At 44.4% G+C, this 14,880-nt stretch overlaps 1 protein-coding gene across 1 annotated transcript in view; it reads right to left on the bottom strand.

Moving 5' to 3' along the window:
• Positions 1-14,880, bottom strand: part of LOC116884500 (nucleotide exchange factor SIL1) — a 168,051-nt gene that overhangs the window by 132,979 nt on the left and 20,192 nt on the right. The window lies entirely within an intron of this gene.

Genomic DNA, 14,880 nt, shown 5'->3' with positions numbered 1-14,880 from the left:
AGAGGCTCTACTGATATAGATGAGGATGCTTGCAGCTAACCATTGGACTGAACAAGGGGACCCCAATGGAGGAGTTAGAGAAAAGACTGAAGGAGCTGAAAGGATTTACAACACCATAGGCAGAACAACAGTATCAACCAAACAGACCCCACCAGAGTTCCCAGGGACTAAACCACCAACCAATGAGTACATATATGGAGGGAGCCATGGCTCCTGCCACATCTGTAGCAGAGAATGGCATTGTCTAGTGTCAATAGGAAGAGAAGCCCTTGGTCCTGTGAAGGCTCATTTTCCCAGGGTAGGGGAATGCCAGGGCATTGAAGTGGGAGTGAGAGGGTGGGTGGGAGTGGGAGTGTCCTCATAGAAGCAGGGGGAAGGGAGAGGGGGTATGGGATAAGCGGGGAAAGGCGATAACATTTGTAATGTAAATACATAAAATATCCAAGAAAAATAAAAGAAAAAGAAAGAAAGAAAAGCACTCACAGCCCGTTGAACAGTGACAGATACCAGAGGCTTCAGGGAAGATCTGGCCCTGCACGGATTCTTTAGAAATGTCACTGCTTTAAGAGCCCAGAACCTAAAAGTGGGGCCTATGGTCATAGAACTCAAATCCCAAGCAAAGAAAGCATGGCTTGACACAATGACCCTTCCCTGGCCATGGAGACAAATTCCAAGGAGAGCCACTGAGCTGGAGTCTGCACTCCCACCTCATCCTCCATCATCCTCCATCCTGCACAGCCAGGAGGAGAGTCAGTAGGTGGAAACAACACATCTGCCAAAGCAGATGTACAAGGCAATCTTCAGAAGGATATGGGTATCCACAGCATGCTGGATCTGTTCTCCAAAACAAATACAAAACAGAGGAGAGACCCAATCAGTCTCTCAGCCTCAGCCCACTGGAAATGTTTCCTCCACCCTATTTCATGAAATTGGCCCTCATAGTACTAAGGAATAAATGTAGCTGAATGAGCAGCCCTGTGAAGAAAATGAACAAATAGCAGAGCGAGAGGCCAGAGGAGGAGCAACAGGAAAGAGAGGAAGAAGCTCCTAATCACACCATCTTTCACATATCCCAGTGCCTCTGAACACAATCTGCACAGGATGCTGGGAACACACAGGTGTGCCCAGACTGAAGGGAGAGAGCAGAGAAAAGCACGCTCACTGCTCTCCCTGGCTCGGCAGCTTTCCAAGTGTTTCTTCACAGCCTCCTGTTTTCCTGACATTAAACCATGCCTAGCAGCAGGTAGCAAATACAAACTTCACTTTTTAACATACCTGGTACTTCGGGGCCTTATGATTTCTTTTCTAAGGAGCCCTCCTCCTTCATCTCCTTGATTAAACATTGATTTCACTTGGCTTTCACTAAGTATGTACATGGGGGAAACAGATTCCCAGAGATAACTTGCCCAACAACAGGACTGTGCGAGCCCCAGTGACTGCACAGTTGGGTCTCAACCCACTGCCGATGGAAGAAAATTAAAAAGCTCACAACGTGGAGTTTAAACTCCAAGCCAAAAGGAATTACTTTCCCACAAGCGTCTCTGTTGGAGTTTTGGTTAATAGAAAAAAAAACTTTTTTAAAGGAAAGGAAAAGAAACCCCAAGGATATTTAACATGAAACTTAGAAATTCTATATTTTTCAAACTCCCTTGCAGGGAGAAAAGGCAGAGAGGCCTTTATTTCTCAGTCCTACTTTTCAAGACTTCTTCTGTTGATATGACATTGTTGTAAAATTTTTCAATTTGTAGAGAGCATGGCTAAGGAATTTTAAGCTGCTGTGCAGACGCTGTGCAGTGAGACAAGGTTTGAGCAGTTGCTCTCCCGCACGGAACGCCAAGCTCAGCAGCACTGCCTTGGGCGACCAGGCTGAGATCAAATGCCAGGCCCTCAGGCCTGTGGCAGGCCAGCCTCCTGACTCAGATCCCCATACAGGTGGGGATCTGGAAAAAACAGGTAGCCCTCATTACTCTGTCAAAGGATCCTGGGGTACAAAGATCAGCAAATGAACACTCCTTGATTACTCAACAGCCACTGCATGAATTCAACCCTATCTCCTGCTTTATTAAAAAACTGTATTTTTCTATGACCCTCAAAACTACAGACTGTGGGAGCTGGAGAGCTGACCCCATGGTAAGAGCACAGCTGCTCTTCCAGTGGTCCTGAGTTCAAAGCTGTGAAGGCTACTCTTGGGTGTCAATTTAACTATACCTAGGATTAGCTAATAAATGACTTTTTGCTTAATTTGAAGTGGGAAGATTCATTTCTAATCTGGACATTTGAGATGCCTGTAGTCCAGGCCATACCTTCTACCTAAGTATGCATCTGGAAGAAGGATGTTTGCTCTTTCTGTTTGCTTTTACCTCACTAACGAGCCCACTCCCTCCCTAGCATTGGAGCTTCACTGGAAGCTTCAGGATTCTGGAGCACACTGAAGCCCAGCTGAGACCGCCAGCCTCATGGACTGAAACACCACTTTCCATTCATGGGCAGCCACTGTTGGGTTAGCTGGACTACAGCCTGTAAGCCACTCTAATACATCCCCTTCCAAATACGGAGATTCATTCTGTAACTTCTCTTACCCTGGAGAACGCTGACTGACACACAGACCAAATTCTTCACTCCAATCCTGCACCGCCCAGTCAAGGTCTGCGGCTCTGTCTTCTGCCCTTACACAGCCTTTTCTCCACTGCTCTGACACCATCTCCTGCCACCAGGCTTTTGCATGTGCCAATCATGTTGCTTGGAATGCCATGTCCTCCTAGCCTTCACCTGACAAATGCCACTGGGTTTCCACTTGTTCAAGAATAATTCAAGTTCTTTTTAGCCTCTGCTTTGCTACTCTCTTCAGTTCTTTTCCCCGGCATTTTACATGGGTCTCCCTGCTTCTGCCCTATCCTAAGACAACCTGCTATCTCAAGAGTCTTAGATGATCACTTGATACTTATTTTAAACTCTGTATTTATACAGAATGCTGATGTAGCCCAGGTGGTAAAGTGCTTGCTTAGCATGTGTAAAGCCCTGAGTTCAATGTCCAGCATTGCACAAATCCAGTATGGTGTGACACACCTGTAACTAGCACTGGGGTAGCAGGAGGAGGAAGATTAGAAGTTCAAGGTTATCGATGGCTACACACCCAATTCAAGGCCAGCCTCAGTGAGAGATTCTGACTTTTTAAAAAATCTGCATTTATACAGAACAGGAGTTACAGTCCCGTCTATAATGAAGACTGTACATAGAGGGCGCAAAATACCAGAAAAAAATTAGAAGTGCAACAAGCCACCCTCCACACAGCCTTTTCCCTACTGCTTCCTTTGGTTCCTTCTCACTGTCATCTTGACACAACCTAGAATCACCAAGAAATAGTTTTAATTGAGGAATTGTCTAGATTGGTTTCATTATCAAGCATGTCTGTGGGAGACTGTCTTAATTACTAACTGATATAGGAAAACCTGGCCTACTGTGGGTAGTACCATTCCCTTTGCAGGAGGTCTAAAGCAGAACACAGGCAGCATTAGTACATGTATTTCTCTGTGCTCTTGGCCACAGATATAATGTGACTAGCTGCTTGATTGAGTTCCTGCTTGGACCTCTCCTCAGTGATTGACAGTAGGTAACCTGGAATTGCAAATCAAATAAACCCCTCAGTTGCTTTCTGTCAGGTTATTCCACCATTCAACAGAAATAAAGCTAGAACAATAGCCCTCAAGTGGATGTTGTCAGTTCTGTTGCTTTCCAGAGAGATTTAGCACACATATACCCATTCACTGGCATCTAGGCATTGATCCTCTGGGCCTGTCCTGGATCTCTGAATGTTAAAGTTACTCTATATAGCTACCCATTCATTTAATCAATATGAACCTCTTTGAACCAAGAATCGTGTTCCCTATAACACTATGCTCAATGCCCTGTACATAACATGCATGATCAATGTTTATGATTTAATCATGGTAAGAAAATCGAATAATCCACTCCTGTTCAGGAATTCCAATACAACAACAACAACAAATTCTCCAGTGTAGCATGAGGTCAGGGCCTGCCTTTCCCACTTCAAGCCTCTTAAATCAATTTAGTCCATACCAGAGAGACCTTTACTCACGTAAGGAGGTTCTGACACAGTCTTTCCACCATCATACCAAGAGAGAAACCAGTGTTGTAAAACACCCTTTTAATGAAGGAACTTACAGCCTGTTAGTATAGATGAGGGGAAAATTTCTCAAGGAACCAGAAATAAATGGAAGGGAATAAAAGAACAGAAATTAATGAACACTGTAATTATCCCCTGAAGCTGCAAATCAGAACAATTCTCTCTAGAAGACAAGTATGAAAAACAAGATAGGATGCTTCTGGGATGCATTCATGAAACAGCAGGTAACAGAACAGATAAAACGTGTTTGCAGTAACTCACCAGGGACAGCTACCTTTTGGCTAATAGCTATCAGGCACTGAATACCACTGTAAAAAATTATATGCTTCCTTTATTATGGAGTTACAATTATCCATGGGAATGCAGCACATGGCCATTTTGAATAATTAACTAGGAATAATTTTATATCCCCACTTATTCTTAAAAATCTAGGCAAAAGCAGACAATTTTTTTTAAAAGCCAGATTATACCTCCCTATCTTAGATTGCTTCAGTCAAAACAAGAAACTACCATGACTGGTGTCATAAATAACAAACATTTATTTTCTCAACACTCTGGAAGCTGGAACCTTAAGATATGGGTTGTAGACAATTCAGTTTCTGGTGGAAGACCTCATTCTAGCTTGCAGAGAGAGAGAGAGAGAGAGAGAGAGAGAGAGAGAGAGAGAGAGAGAGAGAGAGAGAGAGAGAGCTGCCTGTTTACAATGTCCTAATACAAGAAGGAACCAAAGGAATCTATTTTGAATAAAACTTTTCAGTAGGGGGTCAAATAAAGTTTCAAGTCCCCAAGACCCCCCTGGGTAACTGACATCCTGGTTGGCAAATCAAGCAATGCTGGGTGAGTTGCTCTGTCACAGTTGAATAACCCAACCAATGGGAACAAGATAAATGTACCACAAAGACGTGTTCCAAAGGAAGTCCTCTATTCCTAAATTCTCATTGGTGGAATAACTTGGCAAAGACATGTATGGTTTGGGAGCTTAGACACTATGACATTCCAGCTCAGGGTCACAGTTCAGCTCCAAGTCTGTTCTGCAGCCATGATCAATCAGTTTCGGCCCAAGTACAATAATTGTCATCTGCTTAAATAGCTACCAAGATGAACATGCAAAGACACAGTCAGCATCCAAGTCTGCTGTTGTCCCTGACCACCTCATTCAAATAAAGATCTTCCTTTGTGTGGACTCCTGTGCCTGCATGAGTTGTTTTGGATTTTCAGTCCAAACCAACCTTTCCCAAATGTATGCACAGAAAACATGAGAGAGAGAACACAAGAACCAGAGTAAGTGAGTAAGTGTAAGAAGCTCACTGGTGGGGTAGGGAATTTAGCTCAGTGGTAGAGCAGTTGCCTAGCAAGCACAAGGCCCTGGGTTGGTCCCCAGCTCCAAAAAAAAAAAAAAAAAAAAAAAAAAAAAAAAGAAGCTCACTGGTGGGAACACTAATCCTAGGGAATCAAGGCCACACACCCAGAGCTGGGACACAGCTTGCAATGCATGACTTGGAGGAGCACATATTCAGACTATAACACACTCTGAAAGAAAAGCCCCCATTCCAAGAAAGAAAGAGGGAAGCCTGGGAAGAAGTAACCTGGGAAACATCCACTTACAATGGGAGTGACCAGGAGAGTGATGAAGAGAACAAGTTTTATGACAATAATGTTTTATTGTATGTATGTATGTATGTATGTATATATATATGTATGTATGTATGTTTTTCATGACAGGGTTTTTCTATGTAGTTCTGGCTATCCTGCAACTCAGTGGTCTGTAGATCAGGCTGGCCTCAAAACTCAGAGATCTACCTGCCTCTGCCTCCTGAGCAATGAGATCACACCACTGCCCAGCTTTTTTTTTTTTTAAGACAATGTCTTGCTATGTAGCCCAGGCTAGCTGCAAACTCTCAAACTAGCAATCCTCTTGCTTTACCCTCTGCCCTAGTTTGCTTTTCTGTTGTTGTGATGAATGTGACCAAAACCAAGTTGGGAGATGAAGAGGCTTATTTTACCTATGCTTTACATATAGTCCATCATGGAGGGAAGCCAATGCAGGAACTGAAGACAGGAACTGAGGGCAGGAACCTAGAAGCAGGAACACTTCCCTGGGAAGCTCCCTTGTTGTGCAGGCTGCATTCTTACACAACCCAGGACCACCTCCTTAGAGATAATACTGCCTGCAGTTCACCAGATTCACCCAAAGCGACCATTAGTCTAGAAAATGCTCTACAGACCACTGTAATCGAGGCCATTCCCTCAGCTGAGATTCCCTCTTCCAAGGAAACTAGTCTGTCACCCTGGCAAACTAACCAGCACTGCAGGGACTTCCTGACTGCAGGGGTAAAGGGGTGCCCTGCCATGTCTAGCATGGCATCCTGAGTCTGAGAGGCAGACAGAATTGTTTGGTAAGCTATTTTTTCTTTTTATAATGTAAGGTTAATTCTGGTCTTGGAGAGATGGCTCAGAGATTAAGAGTACCAGTTGCTCTCCCAGAGGTCCTGAGTTCAATTCCCAGCAACCACAGGTGGCTCACAACCATTCTCAATAGAATCTGAGGCCCTCTTCTGGCATGCAGGTATACATGTAGAATACATAAAATATAAATAAATTAAATAATATATATGGTTAATTTCATTGTATTTATTTAGGTTTCTTTGGGGGGGTGCATTAGTGAGATCCTATTTCAGAAAAACAAACACAGGGCCAGCAAGATGGCTTAGTGGGTAGAGGTGACAGGTGGCAGGTAAAGGTGCTGTCAGTCAAGCCTGATGACCTGGTTTCCATCTCTAGAACTCACATGGCAGAAGAGAATCCATAAATTCATAAATTGTCCCCTTACCTCTACATCAGATGGGTATGCCCAGTCCCCTGCTCTAGAGCATACTGAAAGGTGAGGAATCCAGCATCCTCTCTGCCTCAGGACCCCCAGAGAATCCCACTGTGATTTAGGAGCTGTGATTTCTGACTGAAGTAATTCTGGTGAGATCCAAAGGCTTTCCTATTCTCCAAGACAACCCCACAGTCCTCAAAGACCAGCCTCCTTAACAGACCTTGCAGTGGAAAAGCCCTCTCCTGGCCACAAGGGATCTCTGGCCAGACAACTACTCATGGGATCTGCAAGCCTGGGACAGCCTTAGCCTGCTCAAGCACTGCTCCCAGCTGCTATTCAATCTACACATCCTATAGCAATTTCTCTTCCTCATCTCTTCTGGACAACTGCCAGACCCACAAGCCCACAAAACACCAGATTGAGCCCAACAGTTCCACCTCCAGATATGACTTCCAGCTCCTATCACCGGAAGTCCTCAATGCCCTTAAAACTCCTGGCCAGGTAACACAGACCTTCTAATAAAGTACCCCAGATATGTTTCTCTTTGCATAGCACCCCAGAGGCACTCCAGAGACACCCCAGAGTCCTGGTCAGACTAATGAGTGACAGACAGGACTAATGTGTCATCCCTGCACAGCTCAAAAAGCTACAGAAAAAAAACCAAACAAACACCCTGCAATTAATTACCTGAGACTGGGTTTGTTGCTTCACCAGAGGGAAATGTGGCAAGAAGCCATAACTGACTATTACTGGGTTAAAAACTAGGATTGGAGGGAGACAGTGGAAGTGAATACATGGATATGCTTAAGATACATTGTTGCATTAAAAAACAAACCAACAAAAACAAACAAACAAACAAAAAACCCATGACTTCGAGTCTAGAAAAGAAACAAGTACTTATCCAGAATCCTACAAGATAAACTGCTCCAAAAAGCAAACCCACCAAGAAAACAGAGACTTGGTTCCAGTCAAACCAGAAGCAGCAGAATGACCTAAACCCTGTTAATGAAGTCAACAGCACTTTCCACAGAGCTGCCACTCTCCAAGCCCAGCCTCCATCCAGAGCAAAACACCAGCCAGCCAGGACTCCCCTCATTTGCATAGTGGAAATAGCTAGGGTGAGGGATTTCCCAAAGTCTAGCAAAAACAAAGGAATTTCCGAATACCTCTGGGTACTCCCCAGCCTACTGTCTCAGGCAGGTGGTTCCTCTGTTTCTCCATGCCTGCTTCATTCTTGTGCTACACTCAATAAATGTGCTTTCTTCTAAAAGAGAAGAAAAAGATAGAGGTAGAGCCAAGACTTGACAAAAACCAGGAAGATGGTGACAATGAAGACAAAGCAAAAGACAGATTCAAAGACGCTGCCTGAAAAAGCTTAGAGTGATGTGGCCAGGAGCCAAGAGACTCTGGTAGCCACTAAGAATAGAAAGAAACAAGGATCAGAATCTGCCATACACCTCCAGAGGAAGCACAGCCCTGCCAACATCTGGTTTCTTGCTGGTAGCAGCCATTTCTTCTGAGAAGATAGATCTTGGCTGTCAGAGCAGCCACAGGAATCTAGAACAAGCAGTTAGTAAAGCCAGGCTCTGATCCTGGGTCCTAGGACTCCAAGCTTGCACTCTCAGGACTATGTATTGCTCTTTTCCTGCAAACAGCCTTCCCAAATCACCTGTGAGTGTCTCTGACAAGACCTGAAGCAGCCAGGACTGACAGCTCTTCCTGCAGAGGAGCCTCCCTTTCTTCCACTTAGCAGAGACTGAGACAACTTCTTGGTGTTCTCGTGAGTACATACAGAGCATCCAACATCCTCACGAGAAAGCACTGCCTAACAAAGGGTCTCACCTAACTGATTGTGGGCACTTAACTGTCATCCGCATCCAGCAGGTCCTAGCTTGTGATGCTCCACTCCATCTAGTCCACAGCTGGATCTCCAGAGGGGAAGGGGTGTGTCAGCCCCAGGCAGTTCACCTTCCCTTCTGCCCCAAAAGAGATTGCTGTTCTGTTCACCACTTGGAGATGCTAAGGAACACTAGGTGGCCCCTCTCTGGAAGCCTTCAGGTTGAATGCCAGAACTGAATAGACTGGAATAGAGGGGCCTCAAGTTAACCCACTCTGGAATTAACGAGCAAGTTAAATACAGTGTGTCAGGACAAAGTTATCGTAAAATACATTTTAGGACTAATTTTGACAAGTATAGTTCAACTTTACTTATAACACTTCAAAGTAAAACCAAGTGTGGTGCTGTACACCTATAATCCCAATACCTGGGAGGCAGAAGCAAAAGGATGTGAAGGCGATGGCCATCCTAGGGTACAGGAAAGAAAAGGGCAGGTGGCAAATACATCAATATTTTGTTTTGTAAAATATAATGATGTTCTGTCTATGGCTGCTATGTTATTGACTCTTTGTTGATGACCAGTTTGGGGTTCCTAAACCATCAGTTTAGTAGACTGACAAAGGGAAAACCTAGAATCTACTAATGTAGTTGTAACTAACAAAACACATGACTGCACTCGAACACAGACAAATACGTAAACGATAAAAAATTCATCCTGAGAAAAAGAATAGTTCATTGCAGGAGAGCAGTAGGCTGGGCCATAACTAGATCACCGCCCACCAAACTTTTGTGTTTGTATTTTTGAGACAGTTCAGTGTATTAGGCTGGCCTCAAACTAACGATGTATCTGAAGGTGATCTTGAATAACTTATCCTCCTGCCCCCATCTCTCAAGTGCTGGGATTACAGACATGTGCCACCACAGCCAAATACGTCAAACTGTCTGCCTGATTCAAAGGAACTGGGGGGTAGGGCTTACAGCTATCACGTGTAAAGACCTTAGAGGGACAAATCCACAGATCTTTGGTTTGAGTCTCTACAGTGTTCAAAGTCTCAGAGACTTCTAATAACTATCCAGAAAATTTCTTCCATTCCTCACAAAGATCATCTGGAAAATACTTAATCCCTTGAAAAAGTTTGTGAGGAGATAAGTAGACCTGGCTTGCCCCCTGCCAGATGACCAGTACCTAGACACAGTCTACCACAAGAAAATAGGAGACAGTCTTTATGTCCAAGTGAGAAAAACAAAACAAAACAACAACAACAACAAAAACCTTAAAAGGAAGAAATAAGAGGACAAAGTTCAAACTCCTGTTCATTATGTATCAGGAGGTTCTGGGTTTTTAAGCTTCTTATTAAACATTCTGGCTTCACATTCATTTTCTTTGCTTAGTCCTAATTATGGTTTGAGCTCTTTTCAAATGAGTCCCCAAAGATGTTGAAAAAATTAACTGAAAGGTCAACTTGTTTCAAGGGAACTGCAAGGAGCCTCCCTGACATCTTGCTCTGAAATGATACTTTGTAACTTCATAGGCTAATACTCCAAATTAATCAAGGTAAAGAATTCACCATTTCCCCTGGTAAGGCTCTACAGCTAGAGGGGCAGAGAGAAGACTGCTCAGAGGGGCAGAGATGAAGCATCCACTCAGCAGCATGTGAACAATAACTGTGGAGCACCAGCCTTTAAGCTCAGCAGCTGGGAGACGGAAGCAGGAATACTGTGAGCTTGAGGCTAGCCTGGTATTACCATAGCAGGTTCTAGGCCAGCCAGGGCTACAACACTGGGACCCTGTCTCAAAAATTAATTAATTAATAATAATCTTGAAAACTAGTCCCTAAATTCTACCCAGTCCACCTGACCAGAACTTACACCAGAATTCCAAAGCCATATGACACTCTAGGATGCTGGACAGTGAGGAACTAGGGCAGCAAAGCAAGGGGACACAGAAGAACTGTAAGGAAAAAAAAAAATAGGACCGGAAGTCCTGCTGCTTCTCCTGAAAGGCTAGGAAGTCCTGAGTCAAGTTTCTGAAAGGTTAAGACCATGAAAGGGAATATTAAAATAAATTGAGAGAGAAAGCAAAAAGAGATCAGAGAAGGAGAGTCTGACTGTACCAGGTTTGCAATTTGTCTGCTGCTTTCAGAGCTGAGGTTCTGAGTACCAGATTTTTTTAAGGTTTATTTTAAGAGCTTTGAGGCCTCTTGGGGGAAAAGAAAGTCACTAATTCTATCTTTCAGAGTCTCTGGATTTTGCTGCAAAGGAAGGCATTTGCATGAGGATGAGCTCTCTCTTACAGAGGAGTCTTCCTCAGAACTTGGTCATGCTCCTGCATGTGTGAGCACATGTGTAAGAGACATCTGAGAGCTGTTCCCACAGCAGGCATGTGCAGAACCCGGAGCAGAGCTCAGAAGCCAGTCCTCCAAATCCTTGTGAAGACACAGTGGCAGCCACAGTGGAGCTCTCACCTGAGAGTTAATCTGAGTACGGGGAACCGATGAAGCCCAGACGAAGGTGTGCGATTGTTCCTTCTAACACAACAACAAAACAGTGACCCAATTGAAAAACAAACAAAAAACAGAAAAAGAGAGTAAAATAGAAAGCTTGATTTTATATCACCAAAATTTAGGCTGCCATCGCCCTGAAGGGGAGAAGCACCTTCAGTTTGGAGACTCAGCTAATCTGAGTTTACAGAACACGGAATCCTGGTTAGTCAAAATGGGGTGGGAGATGCATCTTCCCATTCCAACCACCTCTCTACAATCATTAAAAAAGAAAATGAGAGGCTGGAGAGATGGCTCAGTGGTTAAGAGCACTGACTGCTCTTCCAGAGGTCCTGAGTTCAATTCCCAGCAACCACATGGTGGCTCACAACCATCTGTAATGGGATCTGATGTCCTCTTCTGGTGTGTCTGAAGTCAGTTACAGTGTACTCACATACATAAAATAAATAAATAAATCTTAAAAAAAAAAAAAGAAGAAGAAGAAAGAAAGAAAATGATACAAGCTCTGCAGAGGTTACCTAAAAGCCTGTCAGAAGACAACTGAAAATGTCTGAGAAACAGCACTTCTTTGACCAACTGCAGCAACAGCACATGGACAGGAAATGGAGTCAGTGAAGGAGGAGAAAGGGATTGAGACCACTTAGCTTAGAAAAGACAGGAGAGGGCAAAAGAATCAAGAGGAGATTTAATAATGATTTCTAAGACCAGAGAAAGTTGCTTGTGAGAGACTCTCTACCTAACACCCACCGTCTGGTTCCAGAACCTCCAAAATCCTGCCTTGCTGGCTTCTACTTGACATTCTTCCGTTAAAAGGAAGAGGAAACATGGTTTAAAATGAACATTTGGAGAACTACAAACCGAAAGTTATCCCAGACAAAGCATGGTTAGTAACAAGGCCAGTGAGAAAACTGAATGCGGATGGAGTAGAGGCACGAGTGGCCACGTCCCCTCGGTCAGCCACAAGACCCTCAAGGAAGGGGAGGAAAGAGAGGAGGAAACCGACCAGAGGGCTGCTGCTCACATGAGACATAAAAAGTCCAACATCTAAGTCAGGTGAGGGAACAGTGTGCTTTGGACGCAGGACGAGGAGAAGGCATGCTTGGCAGGGGGCAGCAACAGTAGAACTCAAGTGACTGTTTACCCAGACCTGCCATGGCGCTATCTCGAAACCACGCAGAACCTTTACAAGCTAACCGCCGCTGGAATCCGCCAGATACTCTCTTGCTCTCAGCCATCTGTGGGTGCTTTATTCCCTAAGGACTCCGCCTTCAGTGCCAAGAGCATCTGCGTCTCAAGTGTTTGCAGAAGTGGCTAGGGCTCCACTGCCCCTAACCAAGCACGGAAAGGAACTGCCTGGCCCTTTCAGATGAGCCACCATCCCCCGCAGCTCCTCTGCAGCCCTCATGGTCTCTGGGCTCACAAGGCCAGATCACCAGAGAAGGGTTAACTGGCGCCGGGTTTCACTCACAGCCAGTACCTGCCATGGAAACCCACTGCACAGAGAAGTAGCCCCACCCTTCTGACTGTGCCATGCTTCACCCTGCCACCCTCCACTCTGCAAGTGTGCTTCTGTCTGGCCACCATCAATCCGTCAATTCTTGGCTAATGACCTTGTCTAAGAACTTCAGCAAGACTACAGAAAGTGTCAGTAGAAAATCAAGAGTGAGGTAAAATTTCCATGTCCTGGTGTGCTTTCATGTTTGTTTTATTCCAAGCAAATACATTAAAAGCTTGCCTCCTTGTAACACAGAACCTAAAAATCAATGCTCAAAGCACAGCCACCATAAACTCTTCTTTCCGATAACAAACGTCAGGAAAGAAATGAGCTACATAAAATGAAGCAGGCAAATCAGAATGTGCCCACTATAAGGGTGGGGAGCACTCAATAAATAAAGAACTAGAAAGATTATTTTTATTTCATTTGTTTAGGAAACAACACAGTATGAATATGAACGATTGTAATCCCAGGTTCTGAGTTATAAAGGAACGCATTGTCATTTACAAGTCCATCCAACAATTGTTAATCATCTAGTTTATGCCCAATACCACTCCAAACAACAAGAATACAACCGTGGGGCAGCAGGCACACTCGCTGTGCATAGAGCAAGCAGAGGGAAGGAAGGCAGTCAACAAGCAATCAGACAAGGATAATGCCAGGTGGTGCTCTGGTTTACATACTAGCTTCAGAAAAAAATTATATTAAAATCTGGTAGCTGGGCCTGGAGAGAGATGGCTTAGCAGGAGTACTGGCGATCTCTCCAGAGAACCCTCATGCTGGCTCACAACCAGCTGTAACTCCAGTTCCAAGGAGACCTGATGCCATCTCTGGCCTGACAGGGAACCCCAGTGCCAATGGCTAAAGAGGTTCAAGGTTAAAGTAGCTCCCACCCAGAAATGACAACTAACAGAAAGTAACATAGCAGGTTACAAATGGCTCTGAAGCTGTGAAACATTAGCAAGTGATAGATCCGAAAAGTCTAGGTCTTCTACGCAGGTGGAATGATGCCAAATTAGACCGCTGGGCCTACTGAGCAGCCAGCTAGCCCTCACAATGCATTGACTATGACACTGAGAGAGGGTCTGAGTCAAGAGGGAAAGAATATGTTTTATTCATTTTATTATAATTATTAATGTATCTAACTGTAAATATTAGTGGGGTCTCCCTAAAACCCTTGTATATAAATATATTGTGCTTTTATTACATCTTACCCTCCCATCTCTTCCCCTACCTTTTATCCCTCCCCCAAATAGTCCAAAAACCCACTCACAGATTGAAGAAAAATAAGCAATCTATTACAATACTCCTGTTCAGACTCTCATTCTCCTTTTCATCAAAACCTACCCAATGTATTACAAATTCAATCATCTCACTCCACAGCCACAAGCCCTTGCAAGGCACTCCTTCTGGACAACTAAATGTGAGGTGTCTTACACGGCTGGCCTGTCTGGGTCACACACATCCTCTCTTGGCAGCAGTCACTGAGTAGAATACCAGAAATGAGCTGGAGTTGTTCTCCCCATGGTGTAGTCAGAGGATTGAGGAAGTAGGAGGGACTTGTGGTATAAAACAAACCAACCACACACACACACCCCAAAACAAAAACAAAAACAAAAACAAAACCCCACTGGACCAGAGTCAATGGTGCTGGCCAACTTCTACATCCACACCTGGTCACCCACCTCCTTTCAAATTCTGTGCTCCAGCTACAGTCTCAGTGGCTCAATAAGCTCCACACCCCTAACTATAACAGAGTTTCGTGTAGTCAACAGTAGGCTTGAACTCCTGACCCTCCTGCCTGTGCCCCAGTGCTGGACCATAAGCATGCACCACTCACTCAGTCGAGATGGTAAAGCCTGCTGTCCACTTAATTGAGCTAATACACAGGAGAAAGTAAAGCACACTGCTGTCTACATTTGTGAGGCTGGACATGGAGGTATCAACTATTATCTCAGGAGGCTTAAAGAGAGGACAACTAGAGGTTTGAGGCTAGTCAGCTACAGAGCTATACCTTAACTCAAAAGAATAAAAACCAGCCCAGCTGTGGTGACGCCTTTAATCTTTTAATCCCAGCAGAGG

The sequence above is a fragment of the Rattus rattus genome, chromosome 15 (genome assembly GCF_011064425.1).
Source record: "Rattus rattus isolate New Zealand chromosome 15, Rrattus_CSIRO_v1, whole genome shotgun sequence".
Lineage (NCBI taxonomy): Eukaryota > Metazoa > Chordata > Mammalia > Rodentia > Muridae > Rattus > Rattus rattus.
Note: the sequence above shows the minus strand (reverse complement) of the source record. Positions and strands in the feature narration are given on the sequence as shown.